This window comes from Idiotropiscis lumnitzeri, chromosome 14, assembly GCF_059441095.1.
Source record: "Idiotropiscis lumnitzeri isolate Australia: NSW breed Sydney's pygmy pipehorse chromosome 14, RoL_Ilum_1.0, whole genome shotgun sequence".
Lineage (NCBI taxonomy): Eukaryota > Metazoa > Chordata > Actinopteri > Syngnathiformes > Syngnathidae > Idiotropiscis > Idiotropiscis lumnitzeri.
The window spans coordinates 17,192,402-17,209,278 of NC_142404.1; the positions used below are offsets into that span (position 1 = coordinate 17,192,402).

At 46.8% G+C, this 16,877-nt stretch overlaps 1 long non-coding RNA gene across 3 annotated transcripts in view; it reads right to left on the bottom strand.

Annotated features, from left to right (window-relative positions):
* Nucleotides 1-358: 358 nt before the first annotated feature.
* The window catches only part of LOC148323784 (uncharacterized), a 30,417-nt gene continuing 13,898 nt past the window's right edge, over nt 359-16,877 (bottom strand). For all 3 annotated transcript variants that reach the window (XR_015846521.1, XR_015846522.1, XR_015846520.1), the window contains one exon: nt 359-1,004. This is a non-coding gene — a long non-coding RNA (uncharacterized LOC148323784). The remainder of the gene's footprint in view (nt 1,005-16,877) is intronic.

Genomic DNA, 16,877 nt, shown 5'->3' on the forward strand with positions numbered 1-16,877 from the left:
GGCAGGTCCACGCTGAATTTAGCAGAGAGGAACAACGGAATGAATGGAAGTCGCGGGGCGCAATTTACACACAATCGTCGGGTCACTTTCAACTGAATAAGTTGAATTTTGTTCGGCAGGCTACCGTGTTAAACACCTCTCACTGTTACTTTTAGGGTTTTTTTGTGCCTTTTTCCACAAAATGCAGGTCTGCTGCGATTATAGGTAACATTTTATGATGAACCCAAAATGTTGTACAACAATTACAAGTGAACTTTAAACATTTCTAAACTTCTAAATGTAAATGTCCAACTGTTTTGCACAACTTGCTGTTTTCTCAAGACAATGTGCAGAATGTTTGATTTTTTTCATGTAAAAAGCCAGAAAAAAAATTCAATTATCTTCTATCACATTAACGTACATTTAAAAAAAAAAAAGTTTGATCTTTACACCTTAGCTTGCATGCTTTCAAATGTATCGTTTCAAGTGTAGGTTTGTTCATTAGTTCACCACTAGATGGCACTAAATTCTACGCACTGTACCTTTAAACTATAAATTATTGCCATTCATGGCAACGATATTAGTTAGCACAAAAAAACTAAGCAAGTTGTTTGCGGCAAAACAATTTAGTTGAATTACCAACTTAAAATCTTATCAAAGTTTGTTGCCTTGAAATTTAGAATTTACCCAGCATTTTTTTTTACAGTGCAAAAGTGCTACATTTTTTGTGAGTAGCGCATGTGGGCAAGACAAAAAAAAGTTGTCTGTCAACTCACGGGAGGATGAACGACCACCAGAAAATATTGGTCGGTCCACAAAACAAAGCTCCGGCGGGTTGCGAGCTTCCCGGAAGGAGGCCCATGAATAGCGAGAACCTGAGAGTGGCAGGAGGCTCCCAACGCTCTCCTCCCCTCCATCCTGCGATGTGATGGAAACAGCACTCCGGTTCTGCCGTCTCGGTGACATTATCAAAAGCAAAGGGCTGTCTGCAGTTGGTCCATCTCACGGGAAATTGCCAAGTCACCCTAACAAAGGAAAAGCACAAGTGCACTTAGTGGCGCTTTTAAAAGGAAAGCGTTAGAAGGTGAAATATGCAGTTGTGCGTGAGAGATGTGGAAGGTGGCGGACGCTTCTGATTTTCATGGGGCCGGCTTCTCCGTACACACGGCATTTTACGTTTCCACAAGATTTTATTGGTAATTAATGAGTCGCCCTCCCCAAGAGAAATACAAATACAGAGGGATTGGAAAGACACTGTGCATTATTCATGGAAGGCACGTTTAAATATAAAACACAGGAATTAATATAAAATAAATGCTTTGATCAATGCAAGCAAAGAAAAGGAAAACAAACAAAACAAGAACAAAAAATAAAAATGTATCTGAATAAATCAATGATAGCTATTGACCAAATATATATAATAGTTATAGTTTATTTAATGTCATTAAATGAAATTTGAAAGATAAGCAAAGCTTGATTAAATGAGAAATGCCATGCAGAAAATTGTCAAGCACATAACTCCACTCTTGGAAAAAAAAAAATGTCCATTTCCCCATCGAGATTTCTTATTAGAGGTGTAATTCTCGTTGCGACCTAACGGGGGAGCTCTAATACAGCAACTCAATTGCTCCAACTTCCAACTTGCTTTGTCAATAATTTTGCCGTAGTTTCGACAGCCAGGGCACGACAATCCTTAAACACATGTGCAGTTCCACTGCTGTGAAGCCTGAGCATTGTTGTGAAAGTTGAGATTCTCAGCAGGAGGGGAGAAGGTTGGGGGGGGGCTAATTATGACCAAGGGGAACACTGGGCCGTAATCTGCAAATCTATTCCAACTTCGAGGGAGAACTGGTACATTAGATCGATTTTATTGAGATCATACATTATAAATGGGGCATGGAGGCGCTTACGGCCTTCATATGTCGGTGCTCACGTGCTTCATTAATTTTTACTTCATTCAGTCCTTCAGACTCTTTGTCACGCGAGTCGCCGTCGTGCTCGTGAATCCGGGATGCAGGACACGACGGGACTTTTACAAGAGTGGATACATATTGTCCAAACAAATCGGTAAAACGGACGGAACGCCACATGACTTCCATGCACAAGGTCACAAAATGACCGGTGGGCCGCACTTGTTCAAAGTTAAAAAAAGCCTTCAAGGATTTAAAGATTTATTTTTTTAATTTTCAATCATAATTGACCAAATTTTCTCTTAGATAAAACAGTTTAGCCTAATGCTAACAAACAATGCAAAACACACTAGCCATGCTAATGACTCATCATTCGCATCAGTGTCACAGTGTTTTTTATCCCTTTTCCAACGGATTTGAAAAAATAGCACTACTTTAGAAAAAAAAGAAAAACAAAGAATGAAAACGTGTGCTCAAATATAATTTGGTAAAATGCTTATAACTCCCACGTTATCAATGCTAGTCGTGCTAGCTCATCTATAGAGGTTCTCGCGTCTTTAGCATTAAGCTAGCAGAGTCAAAGTTTGGTTAAATACGCAACAGGAAATTCTCTTTACGTTGTAAAATTCAACTGGATGAGAAAATAAACAAGCACTTGACCTCTTTTCAAAGAATTGTTCACCATCTGCCAAACTGCTGCTTGGCGTGAAGTTAAAACTATCTAGTGCTGGCAGCCCGAATTTGAAAAGCGGATAGTTGTAATTTTGGAATGGGGCGCAACAAGTTGACGAGCTAAAGCTGTGAATCGGTTCACTTGTTAAACTCTCACTGAGCATGCGAAGATCACACGTGAGTGAGCAGCCGCTAAGTGAGACGCCGCCGACTCCCTAATATTTCAAATGTGTTTCGACAGCTGTCCCGAGGCAAAACGGGTCAAATTTGTCCGCTTGAAAGGACTACACCGTCATTAGATGTGCCCTCGAACAATACGTCTCATGACAAAATCTATTTTTGAAGCTGGCTACCTCTTAAAAACAACACAGAGAAAGAGAGCGAGGGCTCACAGATAATTAGCGCCAGACACCACTTTATAATCTTGGGGATTATTTCCACCACTTAAAAGCAGCACACATTGTTTGCACCGTGGCCGGGCAGCATGAACAACACTGGAGCACATTTGATTTTCATTTTTCTACACCCCCCAAGTCACCATTTAACTGCAGCTGGAAAATGTTGTACATGTGTGCCGTATTCCCAGTACCCAAATTTGGGGGAATAAATTTCCTCCCTCAAAAAGCACTCAAGAAAACCAAACTCTGAAATTTATTGTCAACTGCTATCACGCCATCTTATTTTAATTGTTAAGCACAAACATATGCATAATATGTGAGTAAGTCATCATCCCTCCAATGGCGTGACCCGATTAAGGGTTTTTAAACTTTTTACATTATAAATTGGTTGATAATTAGTTTTGTTAAGGAGTAATCAATTGCACTAAATCGTTTGTAATGGAAATTATAGATTGAATGACACCAGAGGGCAGAAAATCGTCTGAGAAAAGCCTAAAAAATGAGATGATCACAATTTGCAATCAGCGATGAGATCTTGTCTTTGAATACGTAACATAACATGAGGGAAAAAAGTTCAATTTCAATTGCTGAATTTCAATTTCTCGCGGCACACATTTCAGCTCATAGATAAATTTGGGTCATTTTGAAATGAGAGGTTAAGGAAAACAGGTACGAGAAACGGAATTTTCACATTTTATGTTTGAATTTCAATGGCTAAATTTGAATAATTGCATTGAAAAATCTCAATTTCAATCACAAATTGAATTTTTGTTTTGTTCAATTTCAAATGACACATTTTAGATGAAAAATGTCAATGCACTTATTCAAAATCCGCAACCAAAATTCAAATAAAATAAGATTGAAATTCACTTTCTGGATGCACACATTTCGTCTTTCTCAATGAAATAATACGGCGAAGGGGGATCTACATTTGTAAAAGACCGCAACGTGGCTCGAGGCAAAAGACACGGCCGATCGAGACCTCCAGTAATAAAGAGACATGACCTCCAAACAATTTATTCTCCTCGTGCCAAATGATGAGTTTGAATCGAGTGAAATTAATCTATAAATCCATTTTTGCGGAGATCCCCTCAGGCACTCCAGGGGCTCCCCACTTTCACTTTTGGGGAGGGGGGGGGGTCTAGTTAACAAAATAATCCCAAAGCTATTTTCATTTAAATAACACTTTGTATTTTGTGGAAAATCTTTGCCCAAATCTAATTGGCAAAATGTAAAACGTGACCCTGGGGCGGGTCGCTCGGGCCACGCCGCTTGCGCTGCTCGGGCTCAGCCAGGACACGTCTGGCGCACAGATTGAATTTGTTCCCTCTCATGTCAGTGGCAGGAAAACAATTAACGGCACGTTGGAGTGTGTACGACTTGACACACTTTCTCACCTCACTAGGGCAATTGTGTGCAGAGAGGACGTCGTTACCAGCCGAGTTTCACAAAGACGTCATTGTTAGTTTTTCTGATTTGGGGACATTTCAATTAGGCGGCTGATGGAAATAACAATAAATGACTTCTTCCGCCATTTTTTTATTTTTATTTTTTTTTAATCTCTCTTCCACGCCGAGTCTCCGTTGAAGAGACGAGAAGCTGTGCAAAGTTTGTCGTCAGAGATGATCAAACAGTCCCGTCGCTAATAGCGGCGGGGGCGACACGGCCAGTGAATACAGATCAGCTTTAATTGTGGTGCCTCTCACCGCCGCTGTCTGTCAATGCGAGCCTTTCAATCGGCGACAATTTGCTCTGTTCTGTCTCTTAAATGCTGTTTCCAATTAAACGCTTTACAATTCATGATCTTCACTCAAGGTTAAATGAAAGCAGTTATTCCTGTCAGGGAGGTGATTAAAGGCTGCCCACACCGACCACTTTCTGCGTGGAGAAGCGAAAAAAAAAAAATAATAATTCAACTTGGGAGCTTTATTCATTATATGCAGTCTTGCGACATAAATGCACAGGACAGCGGCGCTTAATCACCTTGTTCACTTTAAATCTTACTTTAGGCCTGGAGCAGGAAGAATGGTCAATTACAATGTGTTCTATTATTCAAATTAGATTGTTGAAGCGAATACGGGATCGGACTGAGAGCAGACATGGCAAATTCCAGGTTCAGGAAGTAAAAAGTTTTTGGTGCTTTGTCGTCATTTTTTTGAGGGGGGTGGGTTAATTTTAAGCTAACGTTAGCATTTAATTAGCATATGATGGAATCGAAGCTAATAAAGCTAATTGTGAAAATTTGCTAATTGTCACGTCACTGAAAAACTTCACATTGACAGCAATTTCGGTGACAAATGAAAAATGTTCAATCTGGTTATGGAAATAGAACATGCATAATTAGAATGACTCGTTTTTCAGTGGAAGAGGTTTGCAGAGTCGGATGAAGTCGAATACAGAAGGGACTGAGCCAATGCTGGGTTATTCACACACAGTGTTTTGGGTTGAGGATTTGACCCAGCATGTTGGGTCAAGAATTTGATCCGAAATTGGGTAAAAATGACCACGATTGCCAGCATCACTGTAGTCAACATTTTCAAAGCTGAAGCAACTTTCCTCTGTCGGGTTTCACTTGAGTCCACAATAAAACTGCGATTTCAAAAGTCAATCTGCTGATTCAAAATAAATAACCCAACCTTGGATAAAAGTAACCCAATCTGCTCAAAGTCAGACTTGCGCGCAAAGACTTAAATCACGGCCAGTTTGCCGTGCGAATCGCGGCGTTGACAAAAATGTGAACGACGATTCATCGACTTTAAGCCGTAATCGTCCTTCAAGAACGTTTCAGTTGACGCGTTGAGTCGTCATTTCAAGCCCAAGTGTCTTATCTTTGACACTCGTCCTGCGATGACCAAATCACATCTATTATTGCTTCAATATTAGCAAAAAGAAATAAATAAATAATTCAGATGTATAAGAAATGAGAGAACAAACTTGCCACTGTAGCTAAACTGGCACAGAAGACGCACATTTGACATTTGAAGCTCGGGGGGGGGGGCGGGGGGTCTTAATGAATGAGTAAGTCTCTGGGTCGCATGAAGTCTCCTCTCAAAGCACCAACCCGGCTCAGCACTCCCAGCGCGGAGACCGTCGCAACTCGAGAAGGGGGCCAAACAACAGCAGTTGGTCTCCTTTAAACAAGTCTGAGCCGAGGAGAAAAATAAATAAAGCCCCCGGCGACCGGCGCTCGGCTTTAATGTATTCAATTAACTGGGGGTCCCTCTAGAGAACGTTTGGAGAAAGAGAGAGCATATCGCCCGGAGATGAATACGCTCAATGCAGTCATTCTGACGAGCGTGATTGGAAAACGTTCCTCAACAGGTTCCAACTTAATTAAAGTTGCCTTCATTTGACTTTTGCAGGCTTTGGAAGGAAAGTTGTGCCGCGTATCGTCATGTTGTTTACTGTTAAATTCACAAGTCTTGTGAGACTTCCACCGTGCCTGCCGAAAGTCACCTCGCCCTCAAAGAACATGGAATTATCTCTGATTCAATCACGGACAATTATGCTTTGAAATGAGAGAAAAGCAGCAGTGGAGTCGGAGGGGGAGGGCTAATTATATGCTAGTCATTACCGTTCCCAGAATAGCGCTGGACCACATCGATGTACTGTATGGACATACATTTTTCCAACAAGTGCAGTGTGTTTGAAAATGAGAGCGTGGCCAATTTTTTTCTTTTTTTTTTAAGCTTCATCACGGCCTCAGGTGAAAGACGCGTGTTGGTGTGGAATTCGTCTAATTATCTTCGGCAAGTATGTCTCGGGAGAAGCCACTCGGTATTGCTTTGGAGCTTCTTTTCAGCTCCGTTTTGCCAAAGAGCCCCGCCAGAGTTGACCGTCAATTAAAATCAGGTGCTCGTCATATCAGCCACCTTTTTTTTTTTTTTGGGGGGGGGGGGGGGATGCAGGAAAATCAACTTAATCACGCTCATTAGGCGTCATGATGTGTTTCATGTTAATAACTATCCATCCCGGATAACCGGACGCCTTTCACGTTTTCAACATTCACAACTTGTCACGATCCGTCTGCGGCGTCTCCAGCAAGTGGGCGTGGCCCGGCGGCTCCGCTCCGGGAAGCGGCCACGAGCGAGACGCGCTCCCGATCGCCACAGCTGAATGTCATTAAGACATTAATCATTGGACTACTTAAGCAGCCGACGCGGACATACCCGCGTCGGACTATTGTTCCACGTTGCTCATGCTATTGCTCATGCTCTCGTTCACAGATTGTTCTGCTCGCGATTTGCTCTTGTTCTGTGGTTTGCGTTTTCATGTTTTGAATTTCCCCAGCTACTATTCGGCTCGCTTTAAGTTTATCGTTTTCAATTGGATTTTGTCTTCACCCTTTCGTGGTAAGCATTGTTTTTCGGTTTCTTGCGTTGCAAGCGTTTTCTGTTGATTCCTTATCTTTTCCTGGAGTGACTCGGTCTCCCAGCGTTTTGTGTTTCGCCTTTTCCGGCGGTTGTACTCATAGAACCCTTGCGGTTACTAAATTCATAGATACTGCTCATAGTGATTATTGTGTATTGCTTGACGGCTTCCCAATAAACCTCCTATCACCCAATTCCTCCTGAGTCTGCGATTAAGGATCCACCTTCCACCGCTTTCCAGCCTCGGCTGGGAAGCGGTCCTGACAGAATAGTCCGACCATGGATCCCGCTGACTCAGCGAAGGTATTTTCAGCTATAGCCAGTCAAGGACGCATGATAGGGCAGCAGGCGTCCGAACTCGCGACGCTCCGCGATGCGGTCGGCCAGCTGAACCACCAGCTCACGAGCCTCGGTGCCCATCTGGGCACCTTGGCAGCCCCTGTCGCCCCGACCCCCGTGGCGGCCCCGACCGGGCAACCGGTCGCGGGCATGCCATTCCGAGAGCCCAGTTTGCCCCATCCCAACCGCTACGGCGGAGAACCCGGCCGATGCGGCCCCTTTATCCATCATTGCCGGCTGATCTTTGACCAGCAGCCCCTTACTTACGCTCACGATAATGCGAAGGTAGCGTTCATGATGAGCCTCCTGACTGGCCAAGCTAGCGCCTGGGCAATGGCTGTGAGCAACGCGCGCCCGGAAGTCCGCTCTTCTTTCCCCGCGTTCATTGCGGAGTTCGAGAGGGTGTTTTACCACCCGATTCGGGGAAAGGAAGCAGGAGCCGAACTTTTGGACTGCACGCAAGGCTCCCGTTCGGTAGCGGATTACTCAATCGCCTTCCGGGTTCGCGCCGCCGAGAGTGGCTTCGACGACTGCGCCCTGCGGACGGTGTTCCGGAGAGGGCTGAGTTCCGCCCTCAAGGACGAGCTGGCGGCGCGAGACGACGCCGAGACCTTGGAGGAGCTCATCACCCTGGCCATCCGGCTCGACAATCGTCTGCGAGAGCGCCGCCGCGAGCGAGGGTTGGAGCTGCGACGCCACGAGCCGCCACGCTACCTGGTGCCCGAGCCACTGCCAGCCGACGAGCCGATGCAGCTGGGAGCCAGCCGCCTCGACGACCGGGAGCGAGAGAGACGCCGTGGTTCCGGGGCGTGCTTCTACTGCGGTCTCCAGGGTCACCGAGCGGTCGCCTGCCCCCGTCGGGCTAACCGTCGAGGGTCGCCCGCTCGCCGCGAGGAGTGCTGTGAGTCCGCGGACGCTTCCACCGCGTGCTCCAACCCCCGAGAGGAGCAGCCTGAGGTCCCAGAGAACGGGCCGGTCCAGACCGGCAACACTCGGAGGTTGGAGGTGGAGGCGGAACTCATAGGTCGAAACACCACCATTAAAGTCCGGGCGTTAATCGATTCGGGCGCGGATGACTGTTTCATAGATGCAGGGTTAGTCGGCCAACTCGGGTGCACCGTCACGGACCTCGACCGGTCCGAGAAGCTGTGCGACCTCGACGGTCGCTTGTTAGCCGACATTCGGCGGTTAACCGAGCCCCTAACGCTAAAACTTTCCGGTAACCACCTAGAGAGCCGCTCGTTTTTTGTTATGCCGGCTAGAGCCGCCCCGGTCGTCCTAGGGATCCCGTGGCTGAAGGCGCATAACCCGGACATCGACTGGGGTCGGCTAGCGATCCAAAGCTGGAGCCCTTTCTGTTACGCTCACTGCCTACGGTCGGCCGAAGAGGGCCGCCAAATTAATGTAGTTCCGAACAAAGCGGTCAATCTCGAAAACGTGCCGGCAATTTACCATGACCTCCGCGCCGTGTTCAGCAAGGAGCGCGCCAAATCCTTGCCTCCACATCGCCCGTACGACTGCGCGATCGATCTCCTTCCGAATCCGGTACTTCCCTCAGTTCGCCTTTACAAGATCTCCCAGCCCGAGCAAGGCGCCATGAAAGACTACATCACCGAATCGCTGGCCGCGGGTCTGATTCGTCCCTCCACGTCCCCGGTCGGGGCGGGTATGTTTTTTGTGGAAAAAAAAGATAAAAGCTTGCGACCATGCGTCGATTACAAGGAGTTAAATGCGATCACGATCAAGAATAGATACCCGCTGCCGTTACTGGACTCCGCGTTCGCCCCCTTACAGTCCGCTACCATCTTTTCTAAATTAGACCTGCGAAGCGCCTATCACTTGGTCCGGATCAGGGAGGGCGACGAGTGGAAGACCGCGTTCAAAACCCCCCTAGGGCACTTTGAATATTTAGTTATGCCTTTCGGCTTGTCCAACGCCCCAGCCGTATTCCAAGCGCTCATAAACGACGTCCTGAGGGACATGCTAAACACATGTTGCTTCGTTTACCTGGACGACATCCTGATTTTTTCCCGCACCGTTGGCGAGCACCAACGGCACGTTCGCGCCATTTTGCAGCGGCTGCTCGAAAATAAGCTCTTTGTAAAAGCCGAAAAATGCGAATTCCACCAAGCCTCCGTCCCCTTCCTGGGGTTCATAGTAGAAAATGGACAGCTCAAGGCCGACCCGGCCAAGACTCGTGCGGTGGTGGACTGGCCGGTGCCAGCCACCCGTAAACAACTCCAACGCTTCCTGGGCTTCGCGAACTTTTACAGACGATTTATTAAGGATTATAGCCGCCGGGCCCTGCCGCTCACCCGCCTCACGTCCACAAAGACTCGCTTCACATGGGACGGTATCGCTGAAGCAGCGTTTACGAGCCTGAAAGAGGCTTTCACTAACCCGCCTGTGCTTCACCACCCTGACTCTGATCTTCCATTTATTGTAGAAGTGGACGCCTCTGATTCAGGAGTGGGGGCTGTCCTCTCCCAACGGTCTCCGGTCGACCAGCGACTCCACCCCTGCGCCTTCTTCTCTCGCCGACTCACGCCTGCGGAGGCGAACTACGACGTGGGCAACCGGGAGCTTCTGGCCGTGGTTCTGGCTCTCCAGGAGTGGCGGCACTGGCTGGAGGGCACCAGGGAACCGTTTACCATCTTCACCGATCACAAGAACTTATCCTACATCCGCTTCATGAAGAGACTCAACCCCCGACTAGCGCGCTGGGCGCTTCTCCTCAGTCGCTTCAACTACACCATGACCTACCGCCCCGGCGTCCGGAACACCAAACCCGACGCGTTGTCCCGCATCCACGACCCCTGGGAGGAAGAGGAAGGTCCTCCAAGCGTGGTGCCGGCCCACCGGTTGGTGGGGGGCGTGCAGTGGGCAATGGAGCAGAGGATCCAGGAGGCGCAGGAGGACGGCGGCGCCCCAGCGGGATGCCCCTCTGGAAGACTGTACGTGCCCACGCAACACCGGTCGGAGGTGATCGAGTGGGGACACGCGTCCAAGCTGGCCTGCCATCCGGGAGTTCGCCGCACTCTAGGACTGATCGGGCAGCGGTTCTGGTGGCCGTCCCTCAAGACCGATGTCACCCAGTACATCCAGGCCTGCCCCGCATGTGCCGCCAGCAAAGCGTCCCACCAGCCACCGGCGGGCCTGCTCCGGCCGCTCCCCGTCCCGGCGCGTCCATGGGCAAACATCGCGCTGGACTTCGTAACGGGACTGCCCGCCTCCAAGGGCCACACGGTCGTTCTCACCGTGGTGGACCGATTCTCCAAGGCTGCCCACTTCATCGCCCTGCCCAAGCTGCCGTCCGCCTTGGAGACCGCCCACCTTCTGGTTCAGCACGTGGTCCGCCTACACGGGATTCCGGACGACCTGGTATCCGACCGCGGGCCACAGTTCATTTCCCGCGTCTGGAAGCTCTTTTGCCGGTCCCTGGGGGCCACCCCAAGCCTGTCTTCCGGCTATCACCCCCAGACCAACGGGCAGTCAGAGCGGGCCAACCAGGACCTGGAGTCAGCCCTCCGGTGCGTGTGCTGCGACCAGCCGGCGTCCTGGGTCGACCACCTCCCGTGGATCGAGTACGCCCACAACACCTTGGTGTCGTCCGCAACCGGTAGGTCACCGTTTATGACCGCGTACGGCTATCAACCCCCCCTGTTCCCGACGCAGGCCAGCGCCGAGGAAGTCCCCTCGGTTCAGCATCACCTCAAGCGGGCCCACCGGGTCTGGAGGGAGGCGCGGGCGGCGCTGACCCGAACAGCCGAGCGCAACCAGAAGATCGCTGATCGCCGCCGGCGCGCGGCCCCGGCTTACAAGGTCGGTGACCAAGTGTGGCTGTCCGCCCGGGACTTAAAGTTGGCAGGAGCATCCCGCAAGCTGGGGCCGCGATTCGTGGGTCCCTTCCCGATCGACAAGTTGATCAACCCGGTCTCCGTCCGGTTAAAGCTGCCCCCCACCATGAGGATTCACCCGGTGTTCCACGTCTCGCTCCTCAAGCCTGCACCTACCTGCCCGCTCGTGCCGCCCTCCGCCCCGCCGCCACCTCCTAGGATCGTCGACGGCGACCCGGTCTACACCGTCCGAGAGATTTTGGACTCCAGGCGCAGGGGGAGAGGGTTCCAGTACCTGGTTGACTGGGAAGGCTACGGTCCAGAGGAGCGGCAATGGATTCCCCGCTCCTGGATCATGTGTCAAGACCTGCTCCGCGACTACCACAACGCCAACCCGTCAAAGCCAGGTGGTCCGCCAAGGGGCGTCCTTTGAGGGGGGGGTACTGTCACGATCCGTCTGCGGCGTCTCCAGCAAGTGGGCGTGGCCCGGCGGCTCCGCTCCGGGAAGCGGCCACGAGCGAGACGCGCTCCCGATCGCCACAGCTGAATGTCATTAAGACATTAATCATTGGACTACTTAAGCAGCCGACGCGGACATACCCGCGTCGGACTATTGTTCCACGTTGCTCATGCTATTGCTCATGCTCTCGTTCACAGATTGTTCTGCTCGCGATTTGCTCTTGTTCTGTGGTTTGCGTTTTCATGTTTTGAATTTCCCCAGCTACTATTCGGCTCGCTTTAAGTTTATCGTTTTCAATTGGATTTTGTCTTCACCCTTTCGTGGTAAGCATTGTTTTTCGGTTTCTTGCGTTGCAAGCGTTTTCTGTTGATTCCTTATCTTTTCCTGGAGTGACTCGGTCTCCCAGCGTTTTGTGTTTCGCCTTTTCCGGCGGTTGTACTCATAGAACCCTTGCGGTTACTAAATTCATAGATACTGCTCATAGTGATTATTGTGTATTGCTTGACGGCTTCCCAATAAACCTCCTATCACCCAATTCCTCCTGAGTCTGCGATTAAGGATCCACCTTCCACCGCTTTCCAGCCTCGGCTGGGAAGCGGTCCTGACACAACTCAGGAGTCATTCATAGAAATGTCAAGAACGCAAGTTCATTGGAAATAAAACGGAAGGACAGTTTACGTGATTGATAATGATGGCACTTTGACGTCAAGATTAGTCAACAGTAGAGGGCGCTATCATGTGAAAATGCCAGCCGCCAAAAATGGATGAAAATTTTCATTCTTTTCTCACCCAAGCAATAATAATCAGAAAACATTTTTAAGTAAAGTTCAGTTGTGTTTAACTTTGGTATAATACACTTTGGACTATTTCTTAAGAACTTATTGTCTTTAAATATTTACTTAGGTACAAATTTAATTTACTCATTTTTTTAATGTTTGTTTGAAAAAATTTTTTTTTTTTTTTAATGTTCCTATATTTAAGCGCTGTGCATATGTGACCGGCCAATATTAGCCATTTTAAAATCGGCAAAAACTAACCAATTTCTTTTGTTTTTACAGATTTTATTGACTTATTTATTTTTTACAACACAACACAAAGGTAGTAACAACCAAACAATCCCACCCCAACACTTATCTGTCTTTTATAAAATTAAAACAATACTAAACGGCAAAGTTCTGTAAAATGTCATTTACATCATGCTTGTTGTTCAGTGTGAAGGGGCCGAAGAAGATTTTATTAATTCTAAATATTGTTTTAAATGATGCGTCTGATTAATCTGTTGTCAGAATTTTATTCCACCAAAGATCAGTCTTAAAAAAAAAAATAATAAAAAAAATCCATATTGGTTAGGCCTTCGTAAGCGAATGACATCTTGGGTTTCTCCTTCCGAGTGTTTGCTGGCCACTTAAGACCCTACAACTTTGAGTGGGCAGCAAATGAGCGTGAGAGGAGGTGCCCCAAATCCTCCTTTTGTGTTTAAGCGTGGCCTGAAAAGCGCGGGCGCTCTTAGAATGCGGCGTGGAGAATGCTGCCTATGTGATGGGGTCGCCACCCGACTGGCGTGATGACAGCGAGTTGGTTCCGTGTTGGAGTTATTTGCTTTGTGGATAGACTCGGTTGCACCGGGGTGCTCGGCCCCGCCTCCGTTCCAGATCCAAATCGGTTCAGGGCTGACTGATGACACAGCTTCCTCGGCTTTATCAATGGACCCAAACTGCTTGCTAATTCCACTCATTTCCTCCCGCTTGCATGATTTATTCCAATTGTAAATCATAAGAGGCGATCGGAGCATATCCAGGCAAAATATTAGATACACAATTTAAGAGGACGTCGAGGGATTCTGGTTGAATTGTCTCCGTTCTGTTTTGTAGCAAGATGTTTATTATGGCAGCTGTGTAATACTAATTAAAGTTTATCATTATTTTTTTTCATTTGATATTTTCCACAAGAAATGAATTCAACCGTAGAAAAAGTTGACCAATTAATTTTTCTTTTTTTTTTTTAAATTTCTGCATCAATAAGGAAAAACTCAATTCCTTTCATGAGTTCAGTTCAACAATTAAAATGAATTAATATCCAGTCGAAAGGTCCTCAGCACGTATTTCACAATCTATTTTATTTTGGATAATTCTGGTCACAATCATTATTATTTTTTTTATTTTTTATTATTAATGATTCAATATCAATAAACGACGATGCCAATGAGCTTGCTGAAGGTTCTATTTTGTTTTTATTTAGAGTAGATTTTCATTCATCCATGTCATAAGTCCCAAAGTTTGAAATCGATGAAAAAACCCGACACTTCTTTGCGTGCATCATCGGTGATGAAAAACAATTCCTATAAATTAAATGTGCGAATAAAGCTCCTGTGCTGCAGAAACGTAGACGCTTACGTCAATATTCCATAAAAATCTGTCTTCTTCCTCTCTCCCTAATTACAACTACTTTCATAATTTTGTGGAAAAAAAACAACAACGCGGTTCTTAATTGCATTCCTATCTGGAAGGCAGAAATATGCAGAGCGAAAAAAGAAGAAGAAAAAAAAACATCGGAACGTGATGGAATGTTAATTAGCGTTCCCAATCAGAATGTTATGCTTTGCAAAGAAAGATAGAAAGCCGAGGCAAAGCGAGGATAGGAAAAGAAAAACAGAGCATAGATAAAAAAAAAAATTAGAGAAAGTTTGGCGTTATTGTGCTTCACTTGTTTCTCGCTCACCTGAGGTGGCGCACACCGCTCAGAGCACAATACGCACTGATGAGGTCAATGAAAACACACTTTTGATTGCACCCAAACCAGACGTGTCACGCAATTCTCACGTCGGCTCCGTTTCATTTGCACTTTGCAAAGTTTAGGCAGACTTTTAAGCAGTCATTAAAGGAAAAAAAAAAAATCTCTCTTTTCACAATGACATGCTTTTGCTTGTCATTTTCACACAGACAATAGCAAATTACGCCGGTGTAAGAACAAGAAAATCTTTTCGACTGAATAATACAATCTAATGATTGCAAATAATTGCCTTTCGGGGCTTATTTGGCTCGGGTGGAGCACGGCGACTCCTTTTGGAACTAATATGAGGACGTGAACCGTTGCCCTCGCTGATGAGGCCTATTCACAGCCACGTGCCCCCCGAACGCTCCTTATGCTGCAGGCTGATGAGGAGTCTGCCGTTTGAGGTGCACTACGTTGTGGCGTTTACATCACCGTGTCGTAGCAGGAAAAATAAAAAATAAAAAAGAAATGGACTGTGCTGAGAAAATGAAAAAGTGTACTGAACAAAATAGAGTGAAGTAAAAACGAGTTCAAGTCATTCCAGTAAATAAATTATATTCCAGTGTTGGGACACAGGCACCAAAAAATGCTGGGTTGCTTTCCTAACCCACTCATTGGGTCAGATGAGGTTACTTTTACCCAAGGTTGGGTTACTTCTTTTGATTGGGTTGAAGATTGGGTGAAATCTTCAACCCAATGTACCCGGTATACATAACCCAACATTGGCTCTGTCTCCTTTAAACCCAGCACTGGGTTAGCTATTTTGCCCAATTTGGGTTACGTTTAAACCAGCAAGTTTTAAGAGTGTAACATGACCGTGAGCACCAGCTTGGGTTGGGCTCAATGTACGCCTCAGGTCGTAATTCAGAATAAATTAGGACGAAAAATTTGAATGCATGAAACAGCAAAGGAGCTCTAAAAATGGACCTGTTGTATAATCGTGTAATGCCACTTGCGCTACATCTTTCAGGCATGAAATCTGAATATTAGTGGGACGGAAAGAAAACGTGACGATAGAAATATTCGTGAGCATTGTCTTCCATTTGTAAAGAGATGCCCAGGGAAATCATCACATAAACAAAAAATAAATCCAGAATGCTAGAATAATTACATGAGGGTATCCGGCGCTCTCTCAAGGAAGCTATCAGTGTCCACCATGTCTGACCTTTGACCATCTCGCCAGTAAACAAGGCAACTAAGTCCCATTCTGGTCAGTAAAAAGGCCTCTTGAGAGGACACACGTGCGTCAAGTGACCAATCGGAGTAAAGCCGTGTTGACATGTAAACAATCTTTTCTAGTTGGTTGTTGGTCTCAGGAATAAAGGACAGATGCGCTGGCTGGTCACAACATTAGGTACAGCACACGAGGATGAGATTAAAAACAAGAGGACCAACCCGACACTAAAAATGACAGCAAATTTGAAGGTTATTGACAGAGATTGTTTTTTTTTTGTCTCCAAAAAAAAAAAATGTAACAAAAATTCACGAACCTCCGGGTGAGGCAAGTGAATCCGGACAACATCAGAGGACCGAATAAAGTATATTTCTTTTAGAAAATACCTGAATGCATATTCGGCATGTTATATCCAGGAGACACAATCGGCCTAATCGTATTCCTCGCACAGTAATTCCGAACACTTAGCAATCATCAGAAGTATCAAGTCGGGGTCAAACCTGTGAAAGGAATGGTTTCATCTGTAAATTGACACAAATCTATTAGAAAGTGACTTGTGTGATGATGACTGCAGTAATGAGCAGCGGGGGAGCAGCGAGGTGGAAAAGTTCTGCAGCTTGCACGTTCACTTGACGGAGTCGCCATAGGAGCCAGCACTTAGCCTAATAAGACGAGCAGCCCGGCAACACGCAATTAAACGTCTCCGTGTAAAATGAGCTCGGAGGTCATGTTTAATGGGCAGAGAGCTCATCAGGATTGGGCTGAGCGGGAGAGGAACATTGCAAAGGAATTTGCGTGAGAAAAAAAACGTCATGCTGGATTATAATATAGCAAGCATGAAAGGTTAACTTTAGCATGTGTTTCACCCCTCCCCCCCAACACTCCAAAAGAACAAGAGGAGGGTTAAACACTGTCAGAAAAACAGGGTATTACGGGGCTCAATGTTGCTTCTAAAAGGCAACTTTTT